The following is a 12,063-nucleotide window of genomic DNA, read 5'->3' on the forward strand; positions in this document are numbered from 1 at the left end:
GTACAGTACAGTAGAAGGTACAGTAGAGGGACCCCACACGGTTTTCTCAACCGTTTCGGATGGAACTCCCCCCCGGGGACCCCCACACGGAGTTGCACCACTCACTTCACACAGGTGTGATTTTTTTCTTATCAACTAGTCAAAAAAATTATAATAATAAAAAAAACTAGTCAACTAGTACCAACAAGGTTGACTAGTGGATTTACTAGTCGACTAGTTGAAAAGTCGACTAGTTGCTTAAAGCCCTAGTGTGTGTGTGTGTGTGTGTGTGTGTAAGTACACGGAGGAAACTTGAGCTTTGGAACACCATATACCGCGACAGTTATGAAAAGGAAAAGGACTTAATTTTGTCATTGTAATAATACATAGCCTATATTCTAGGCTACTAGATGTGCGGGCCAGGCGTAGCGGCCTGCCCTGAACCTCTAGTACTGTACAAAGCCAGACTTAGAACTAAACTAGAAAAAGTGCCCTTCTGGGCACAGGTCTCCACCAGGAGGATAGGACTGTGTGTGATGTTTGGCAAAATGTTTAGGAGTAATATAAACATGTTTTTTTGTTTGTTTGTTTTTTGCAACAATTTTCTTCATTTTGTTGAGGAATTGCAGAGCCAGATCACTCATAGCATCTCTGAGGATAGAATTCTGGATGAGCAGGACATGTGCAGCATTTTGAACGAAACAGGCCACTCCTGAAAACTTTGGAAGGCAATGTTAGCCAATCAGTGTAGAATCTGAGAAATCCAACAGACTCGTCTTGATCACATGACTACAGAGATCGTGTGTACCGATTTGCGTGAGATTTGGATGAAATCTGTGTGACTAACATAAGCAATGTGTTTAGCAGAAATCGGCCTCATGATGGCGCTATAACCGGCAGATGTGGAGGGATGCAGGGAAAATGTTTTTCCATGGCCTCTAGGGAGTGCGCATACATACGTTGTATACAGATTGATGCAGTTATAGCTAAAAACAGGAATTGGCCTGTTATAGCGCCACCATGAGGCTGATTTGGAAAATAATGAGTGGCATGTCGTCCTCGGCCTAGTGGAAATGTGCGTGTATAATTTCACGGAAATTGCACACTGTTTTTGTGATTTGTGGCATTTTGTTCGAAACGGACCATTCATGTGAGCTTTGGAAGCCAATATTAGCCAATCAGGATGGAAGATGGGAAATGGTGCAAATCCGTGTTGATCACATGACTATGTAGATAGTGTATACCGAATTGTGTGATGTATGGATAAAATGTGTACGGGTAATCTACAGAAATGTGTTTTGCCTAAATCGGCCTCATGGTGGCGCTATAACAGGCCGTTGAGGAATATTTTGGGCAGAGGTTCATCGTTGGCATCCATGGAGTGTGTGTGCACAGTTTGGCATGGATCGGGCCAACGGTACCGGAGATTAGCTGATAACGGACGGACGGAAGGACGGAAGGAAGGAAGGACACACACACACACGGACGGAGTTCAAAACATACTCTCTCCCCATGCCTTCGGCCTGGTGGAGAGTGGAGACAAAAACATCGCTAGGAGGATGCAACTGGGACGTATCCTCAGTAATGTATCCCAAGGTCATCAGGGTTTCGGGTCTTCCAACATCATACCCCTCACTCGGGTGACCCGTAGATACCCTTGATCAGTAGCTACCCTCGATCAGTCCCGTAGGGAAAAACCAGGGACACACAATCCGCTGCTCCAGAACTACTCTGCCGGTACTGGGCAGGCCATCCGGCGGGTACTGTGCGGGCCATCCGGCGCGTGGAGGGACTAGGCACTGTGGGTTGACTCCTGGCCGGGCACCTCCTACGTCTCACCAGGTCCTCTCCTGCTCTCACCAGTGTCACCTGCAGGACCTGTGCGTTGCACCAGATTCCCAGCACCAGATACTTTATTCGGGAATGGTGAATTCCGCAGGCTCCACCGACAAGGCGACAGTGGTGCCGCACGCTCCACTTGTGGCTTGAATGGCCCTCCTATAAAGGCCTCACGTGGGTTTTTTGGGCGTCCTCCTCACGGCGCACACAGGCTGGGGCGCTAACCCAAACTGCTTACCCGGGTGCCGAATACATTCCGGCTGCCAACCATCTCTCGGGTGTCACCAGACTATTCCCGGTTGTCACAGACTATAGGCTATATACTGTAAGTTAGTAATTACCCAGCCAGCTCAACATCATTCCCATGCACTGCTCCCCCCCAACCTGTCCAATGTTCAGAATTACTGCAGATGACAGCCCTGTTCTACATTAATCCATAATAGCCTCTCTCAAAGTGACACAACCAGTTTGATGCCAAATTAATTCTGCAACTATGAAGAATGTTTCAGCAAATATTCTCGGAACAGTCACTCAGGAATACTTTTAGCATCCATTTGTCTGAGTGAGGTTTTTTTTTATGGTTCCTTCTTCCCCCCCCCCCCTCCCCCCCCCCCCCAACAACTTACATTAGCAGTGTCTTTAAATAATAATAATAATACATTTTATTTATAAAGCGCTTTACATTCTTACGAATCTCAAAGTGCTACAGAGATTGAAAGCATGGCAAAAAAGGACAGGGAGAAGATGGGTGTTTAAAGCATTTTAAAGAGCAGATTGATTTGCAAAGTGTAGCCATATAGTAATAATACAAATCTTTTTCGTGTTTTTGCAAAGTCTAAATTGCAGCTTAAAGTTATTTAAACCAGGAAAAGACAACACTTATTGGGATAAAATACCAAACAATATCTAGCCTCAGATCATGTTTCACCAGCCCTAGATGGACCATGATCAGGGCTCTAGCTTCCGTTCTGTAGGCCATCTCATCATTGTCTGTGAGCAGCAACCTTTTAGTCTAAGCTGTGTGGCCACACAGTTGTTGAGTGAACAGGGACTCAGGGAGTACATCCAAAACTACTAGATATGAGTCTAGATTTGACAACTAGCCAGGCACAGTGCACCATGTACTTTCAGACGATGGTCTAGGAAGACATCACTTTCAGCCAAATCAAGCCAGGAGGGAACTATGCACTACTGTGTTTGTCAAACAGGATCTCTGTGGTGCATCTCAAGGCATTCTACAGCATTACAGGTTGGCACTAGTTAACATTTACACTGGTATTTTTTTTTTTAGCAAACTTTAGTCCAAACTTAGGTAAGATCCCATTGTGTAATTTAAAATTGTATCACCCTAACAAACCTTGAATGCTTTCAAAAGTAAACTTATTTACTTACTAATGTGATCAACCCCACATTGGATGTGGAGTTTGTGGACTGAATAAAATAAAACTCGAAAAATCAATATGGTTTGGACAAAATCTGTAGGAGTAATATATAAAAAAATATATATTTAGCAAAAATACTATAATAGGCCAATGTGAAAAGGGTGGCATTTCTTCCTCTGCCTAGTGGGAATGTTTCATGACAATCAGTTCATGATTTGAGTCATTTTGTTGAAAACTCCTGCAAACATTGGAAGCCAATCTTAGCCAATTAGGATGGAATATGAAAAATCCGTGTACCGATTTGCGTGATGTTCTTGTGATGTTTGGACAAAATCTGTATAGGTGTAATATCAAACGAATTGTTTTGCAAACATCCTGATGGCACTATTTTATTTGTGTATTTATTTGACAGGGACAATGCACATTAATCAACACGTCATTTTTCAAATCCATTCTAAATGGGCCAGAGTTAGCCAGAAGCTAATTTGCATCTGTAGTCTAAAGCAGGCTCTTAAAAGTGGTAATAAAAGTATCCATACAAAAACAAGTAAACAAGTACAATTACAAAACAATTACAGTGGGGCGGCAGTGGCTCAGGGGTAGAGTGACTGGATGGGAATCGCAAGGTTCCCTGTTTGAACCCAGGCTCTCCCTTAGTTAGTGTCGAAGTGTCCTTGAGCAAGACACTGAACCCCTAATTGCTCCCGATGTGCAGGTTGGTGCCTTGCATGGTTTCCTCCGGCATCGGTGTGTGAGTGTGTGTGTGAAGAATGGGTGAATGTAATGCACAATCTCTGTAAAGCGCCTTGGATAAAGGTGCTATATAAATGCACCATTTACCATTTTACAGTGAAAAGTGATAAGTGACACCACTGACAAAAGGAGCTAACAATTACTTGTGATTACAAATTTGGTTTGCTTTAAGCCACCTCCTAAGGTTACATTTGAAGGTCAAATAGTTGGAGGTCTCTCTCACTTCTGTAGGGAGATTGTTCCAGTGATGGGAGGCTCTAACAGAGATGACTGTTTTACCAAACACTACTGTACATCTGGTTGGCACTTTGCAGTAGTTAGTTGCCCTAGTTATTCTGGCACAACTGTCCCTTCGATCTATAAATTGTTTCAGTGGTGATGAGGCTAAGAAACTAGTCAAGGCAGCCGTTGAAGCACTAGGCAAAGCCATGACGCTCAGCATCGTCCAAGAGAGTCTGAGGTGGCTGGACATCTTTCCCATGACGGGGATCATCCGCACCACCCTCCTGGAACACCCCGTCACTCCAGACCTCGGCATGCCTCCTGCAGGTCTCTTCCACGGAGGCATGGACGAGCTAATCACCTCGGGTGAACAGAGCAGACGCAACGCCGCTTCGTCAACACCAGGAGCCACCACCACTTCCTCCGCAGTGTCAAGCAGCAAACCGCCAACCTACAGAGGCGCCAGTCGCGCCAGCTGGAGGTCCCGTGCAGACCGTGGTCGCAGCCAAGCACAGGCCAGAGCTCCACAACACACGCAGGGTAAGGCTCCAGCACAGGCCAAGGAGGAACGCCGCCCCACAACGTCCCCCACGCAGAGGTGGACCCTGGGGGTGGCCGCGGACGTGGTACATAGCAAGATAGCCCCTGCTATGGGTTCGGGTTTGGTATCGACGATAGAGACCAAGGGTCCAGCTCTCGAACCGCCAGTGATGAGGAGGAAGACGTCCCCGCCACCCGCAGAGAGTGCAGTGCGTGCAGCACATTTTGGGCAAGTGGCTATGGCCAAATCTAGCCCAATAAGTGTTTTATCCAAAACTAATGCTTGGAATGGATTCAGCATCATGAAAATCCCCTAGTTTGACATGTCACATGCTACTTAAAGCAAAAGGAAACTTAGAAAATATTTGCCTTATATAGGATGTCAATGGTGGCCATACTGTAGGCCTACAGGCCATTTTCAAAACTTTTCCCTCAGACAATTCCAGGCAACTTTTTTTCTGTTATTCAGGATATATTGAAGATACAAAATCATTATATTATATTAAACAACGTCAACATCACCAACATTGCAGCGGTAGGGAATGCTTGAATTATCCTCTACTTCCTTTGTGTGGAGTTTGGAAGTGCTCGTTGACTATCACCCAGGGCTGGACTGGCCACCGGGCATACCGGGCATTTTCCCGGTGGGCCGCGACCGTAGGGGGCCGCCATGATAAAAAAAAAAAAAAAAAAAAAACCTTTTTTTTTTTTTTTTTTGACAGGCAGGCAGGCCAATAGGCGGCAGGCCACCAGGAAAGGTCCGGGCGTGCTGCCATTCTGGGGTAGCGCCCCCCTTGACCCCCCCCGGCGGTGCAGTGCAGGGGGGGGCCACATAATATTATGTTGCCTATCTGCGCGCTGGTTGTGGTGGGCCGGTCTGGGCCAAATTCACGCGAAAATGCCCGGGCCGAATTTTTGTCCCAGTCCAGCCCTGCTATCACCCAACGGCCCATGCGTACCACCTGTTTAGAATGTGCACATAATGCAGCAGGCAGCAGGTTGCTTTACTGATAACGAGCGCTTCCATACTTAAATAATCATCCGCAAGGAATTTCTTGACAGGAAGTAGCATGTAACATGTCTACGGTGGATTTTCATGAAACAAAAACTTTACAGATTGAAAGAGGATAATTCAAGCTTTCCCTACAGCTGCAATGTTGGTGAGTTTGACGTTGTTTAATATAATTAGATAGGACTTTTCTGTTTGGATGAATGGGCTGTCTATGGGAAGTATCACCTAGGTAGCACCTTGCTGGCAAGATGGCTGCGGTCTGAATATGGCCAATAGGAATTTGGCCTAAGTGGCCAATCAGTGAGCCTGTAAGCTTTTATGTCCAGCCTACCAGTGATTCTACTTCCTGTCAGTATTTAAGCAGGAAAACCTCCTTTTCCTTTTCAATTGAACACATGGTGGTTCTTCATGTGCTGTGGTAAACAAACACAGAGAAGCAATCCTTTGCAATCTGCTTGGTAAGACTACAAAATAATCTTCCAATTCAAGTCATCCACATTCTTAATGTTTTTAGACAACTCCTGATTGGTGTATTGTGTCATTTTGAACTTTGTAGAGCAGTGTGAGACCCAGTGTTGCAAATCGCTGACCAGCCAGGTGAAATTGCAGTCCGAGCCCATTCATTCATTGATCAGCGGTGAGTGAGACAACAGTTGGTAGTTACTGGTTATCCGAAATGTTGTTTAGCTAGCCTAAGATTTAGACTCTCGTACATTTATTTATCAATTCTGACATCTTCACTACATGGCTTGTGGTGTGAAAACACTAGCCTGGCTAATAAGCCAGACCGAATCAGCCGTTGGCAAACAAAAATTGCCTGCCGGCGGATTACGGTCTGGAGAGGCTCAATTGTACGCCCATTTCCTACACCAGAGAACTGGTGTGGCCAATCGGGACACGGTATGCTATATGGGCGGGCTTTGGTACAGTGACGTTCAATGCTTGAGACCTTTGACTGACAGTAGCTCTGACCAATTGCGTCAAAGAGAAAATGTTTGAACCCGCCCCCCGGGAAACAAGATCCATACACAGCATCTCCAGACTCAAATACCACACGACAGTGTGATTTAAGTCTGGCTTATTAGCCAGGCTATGAAAACACCTGCCTCAAAGTAACTCTTAACTTGTACAAATGCAAATGCTTTCCCTGCTGCCCCACTTGTGCGGTTTGTCTGCGGAAAGCATTTATAACCCGTAGGTCCGTAGTTTTCAATAAAAAAAGGTATTTGATCCACTGTCTCGGAATCTGGCATCCATCTTGGATTTTTCCTGGATTGTAAAAGCGCCTCTAGCGGTCAGGGTTGCGCAGCCAGTTGCACTCATTAGGGGAGACGAGGAGAGATCCAAGCTGGATGACAGATTCCGAGACAGTGGATCAAATACCTTTTTTTTATTGAAAACTACGGACCTACGGGTTATAAATGCTTTCCGCAGACAAACCGGGCAGCAGGGACAGCACCTTAGATTTTGCATTTGTACAAGTTAAGAGTTACTTTGAGGCAGGTGTTTTCACACCACAAGCCATGTAGAGTGAAAATGTCAGAATTGATAAATAATCATTTCTGTACATGAGTATTTTGGGTTATAGTAATTGAAGGTACATTTTTAGTGCATCTCTCCTGTTGCTAGCCAGGGAGAGATACCAAGCACATTTGAGCCATAATTAACTCCAAGTTACTGCACAAAACACCCTTTTTGGACATTGAATATGCATTTATGCAATTTACCTCATTTCATTTTGATGATTAAAGGAGCATTTCATAGTATTTTTATTTTAATGGAAAAAGAACAGTTCATTGAATGTAGTGAATATTTGAAACATTGTAAAAAAGAATAAGCGCTTTGAACATTTGAATATTTTTCAATTCATTTGACATACAGTACATGATTACAAGAAATGAGAACATGATTAAGCTAATGAATGCAAGTTAAAATTAATGTTAATTTATGCTAATTCATGGGGATTTAAAAACATGGTTTACACAGTGTGTGAATAACACATGCTATTGGATCGTGTCTGATCTACTATAGGTCAGGTTTTTTATAGATTGGGTGATTCATCCCCTGGAGCATCTCACGTGGAGAAGAGGACAGCGCTTCCCTTCCCATCCATTGAGTAGCCCAGGTGCATGTGAGGCTCCACAGTCTCCAAACCCAACGATCCAACAGCAACAGCGATCCCCAGATCTATCGATTCCCAGAGCATACTGGGTGGAGAGCTCACAGATTCAAATCTGGACACTGATGCTGAAACGGTGATTTCCCGCTCCCTCGCGGTTTGTGTGGTAGGACAAAGACCTCACAAAACACTGTCACGACTCACGATACAGATACAAGGGCCCCAACGAGAACCAAACCAAAAACAAACTTTGGGAACTAAGGTTTTTTTTTTTTTTTTGCCGGCTTTTCTTTTTGTTTATTTTTCATACAATACTGCAGTTGTATTTTTCTATGTCCATATTTTGCAGCTGCATTACTTAGATCACAATACAATAAGGTCAGCCTTATGCAGCCTTCCACTTTTTACCATTCTGTAGTTTTTAACCTGAACTGAAAAACAAACTACAAATTCAGCCAACATACCATCCAAGTGGCAACATCAATGTATAGTTGGGCGAATTCCAAGATGAATCTGCCTCATCTTCATTTTGGTCCTTTTGGTTCTACAGAGACAAAACACACAAACACTTTAAATAGGCTACTATATCTGGTATCACACACATAGCCTGGCTAATAAGCCAGACTCAAATCACACTGTGTGTGTGTGTATTGTGGTGTCACAATTGTGGTGTCACAATAAATTCAAAATGGCCAACTTTCTGTTCGGTTTAGGTCATGGCGCCAAGAGACTTTTAAGTACGTTGGGACATGATACAGGTGTGTACCGATTTCCATACATGTAGGCGAAACCGTATTGTGGGGCTTGCCTTGAGGCACAAAGTTGTATAGGGGGCGCTATTGAGCCATTAGGCCACCATTAACATACATCATTTTACGCCAATTGTGATGTGTGTGCGCAAAGTTTAAAATTTACAAGTAGTTTGGCTATTACTTCCAACCAGGTCTTCACTTGCGGATGGTCCTCCTGGTGCGCCCCGGCCAAGTCGATTGTACTATTTTTCCAATCGCCAAGTTCATATTGGATGACTCTGAAGACTGTGACATCTGTCAAGCAGACAGAGTTGCCTTGGAGGAATTTTTGGCCGGTTTCCAAATGGCGTTCCGCAGCATCCAAAAGCCTATCAATTCCTTTGATTTTATCATTGGCCATTTCAGCAACCACGTAGGTAGCAGTGAAGTTGCTACACGGGGAAGGGGGAGAAAAAGAATATTTGACAATATAATAATGACATGACCAAAATAAGGTGCCCTGGATCCAAGGTTGGTGAACACTGGAATAAGCGTACCTCTACAATGGCTCCGTAAATTTGTTTCATATCCATTTGAAAGTTCTGCCATAAACTATGTATTTAGTCATATATTGACCCTTTCCCATGAGGTGGTAAGCGTGGTCCACCGTGGCCAAGTCGAACGTAGGATCTTGCAAATCGCCGAGTTCATCTTGGATCACTTAGTAGACTGTGAGATCTGTCAAGCAGATATTGTTGCCTTGCAGGAATTTTTGGCCGGTTGACAATTGGATTTCCAGAGCATCCAAAAGCCTCACAATTGCGTGTTGTTTATCATGGACCATTTCAGCAACCATGTAGGTAGCAGTGAAGTTGCTACACGGGGAAGGGGGAGAAAAATAATATTTGACAATATAATAATGACATGACCAAAATAAGGTGCCCTGGATCCAAGGTTGGTGAACACTGGAATAAGCGTACCTCTACAATGGCTCCGTAAATTTGTTTCATATCCATTTGAAAGTTTTTTATTTTGCTTCTAACATTTCGAGTCAGGACCATGTTGTGATCTTTTCATTTAACGCGTGAGATGGATCAGACCGTTTATTTGACTCCATCTTCAGTGTCAGACTCAGACATGATGAGTGGACCTAAAATTATGCAAAAAATACATAGAGCATTCATTACTGATGGAAGGCTGGATAGCCGAAACTTCAACTGATGTAGAGAAATAAATCATCCAAAAAATGCATTCTTGGTGTGTGCGACCCATTACCTATGGCTATGAGTTCAGATTGTGTGAGAGAAATAAGCAACCAGGCAATGAAAACAAGCCCAAAAGAAGCGACTAGGGCCTAGTCACACATCTACAAGCTCACAGCGTGTTGTGTTTCCATAAAAAAAACTTAAAGCAATGTTGGCTGCTATTTTTCAATCTTTCTGCCATCAAGTGGGTAAATATTAAAGATATTGATTGATTGAAATTGTGATTTCACAGTATGTAGACTGGGTACATTTCAAACGAGAGCCAATAAGTCAATAAACAAACTGCACAAACTGTTACTTTGTGGAGAAACCATGATAACAGCACCAAGGCTTGTTTACAACGGTCCACCATTTTCAATTCATCAGATAGCTGAGCACATCTCTTTCAATTTGCCACATTCAACGTGTTGCTGTCCCAGCAATGGGAATTTGTAATATATTGTATTGCTTTTTCTGAAAATATTGTATGTATTTTGTTTTTGTTTTGGGTAACATTGTGTTTGTTTGGTGTGTGACGTCTTCTACTGCTCAGTTCATTATGATCTGTGGCAAGGGCATGCAGGTGCAGGTCTCATGTGCTTAGTGTTAGGCAGCATTGAATGCACCTGAGAGAGCTAGGCTCATTCAGACCAGAAATTCAGAGGTATAAGGAGCTCTTCCTACGTCAAAAAGAGTGTCCTTTAAAATAAGAAATCTAAGATTCTAATCTAAGATAAAAAATAACGTAACTCTCCTAAAAGAATTGGCAGAAGCCGGCGCACACGGTACGTTACATGCTGTTATTTGGTTTGTTTGTAAACAGTGTTATGTCATTCTGTCAATCATTTGTTTGTGAATATGTGAATAATATGGACATTTCATTGTGTTTGTGTATTGTGAATGTGGACATTTGAACATGGACATTTTATGATTATGGACACATTAGGGACATTCATAATTCATATTCCATACTATTTAAAATGAATTGTGTTAAAAAATATATTTGTTTTATGTTGCAGTTTTAAACGTTGTCTTGGGCAAATAAACAGACTTGAGATACCAGTGGAGCGTTGTCATTCTGCTAGTTGAAGAAACGTTAGGAGCAGTTATACAACACAAATGACCTGATCGTTTCGTGCACACGTCTGCGGTTGACAAGACCTGAAATGTGTTGAGCTTTTTGTCAGGTGAAACCACCTGACTATGAAAGCGCATGCAAACTAGATGACTATTCTAGCCCTAGTCATACTGACGGCCTAACCTAATTGGCTCCTCTGGCCAATGGGACACCAAGCAACGGTAAAGCTGCCCTTTAGCCAATGGGAAGGGGAGAGGCAAATGTCCCTGGCAGCCAAACAGGCTGCAGACCTTACAGACCGTGCAGAGCAACGCAACAGAGAAGCACTGCATGATCACAGTCACACTCACGGGGTGACAGGGAAGGAAGCGTATCGATATAACTAGTACTCGATATAACTTCAAACCAAACAATGCAAAGCCACAACAAAACGCAGTCATTGAGCCACGCACAGAACGTCGGAAATGAACACAAACGGCCGCAACGCCCGCAAGGCGCGAGGTTGTGACACACAAACATACACGTTACTAAGATATTAATCAGACTAATGGGGGGGGGGGGGGGGGGGAGAACACAACGGAGACAGCGCACGCAAACAACGGCCGCGAGGCACGAGGTTGTGACACAAACCTACACGTTAATACTAGAGCTTTAATCGGGACTACAATTTTGAGCCCGACCCGGCCCAGCCCGACAGAAGTTCAGCCCGAGCCCAGCTCGAACCCCGATACAGAATCCGAAAGCCTAGCAGCTGGCCATGTTGTTTATCTTTCGCCAGAAGCGGTAATATGTCGGCCACAATGGGATCAAAAATCACTATTCTCATCTGAACGCTGGAGTATTTTTTCAGAGAAAACTGTCAGGAAAGAAATCAATGTGAATGGATTCCAATGGGGTGCGCGCGCATTTCGCCTTGTGCCTGGAGGGACATAGCAACCTGCGTAGCAACCTGGGTGCAGTAGAGGTATGTGTTTGGCTTCTGCTGGTGGATTTTGGTATAAAGCGATTACCCGTGGCGCAGGTCATGGCGACAAGGGTGTTAAGAACAACAGTCATTCTACCCATGTCCAACTGTCTTAAAAAAATCACACCCATGTGAATTGAGTGGTGCAACTCCGTGTGGGGGTCCCTGGGGGGGCGTTCCAGACCCACATGAACGCACCC

The 12,063-nt window shown here is 44.1% G+C and overlaps 1 long non-coding RNA gene across 1 annotated transcript; it reads left to right on the forward strand.

Annotated features, from left to right (window-relative positions):
* Positions 1–6,124: 6,124 nt before the first annotated feature.
* On the forward strand, positions 6,125–10,883 carry LOC306925697. The gene is made up of 3 exons (XR_013790294.1): positions 6,125–6,185; positions 6,284–6,364; positions 7,759–10,883. It is a non-coding gene; the product is annotated as an uncharacterized lncRNA (long non-coding RNA).
* The last annotated feature ends 1,180 nt before the right edge of the window (positions 10,884–12,063 follow it).

This window comes from Electrona antarctica (assembly GCF_951216825.1).
Source record: "Electrona antarctica genome assembly, chromosome: 6".
Taxonomy (NCBI): domain Eukaryota; kingdom Metazoa; phylum Chordata; class Actinopteri; order Myctophiformes; family Myctophidae; genus Electrona; species Electrona antarctica.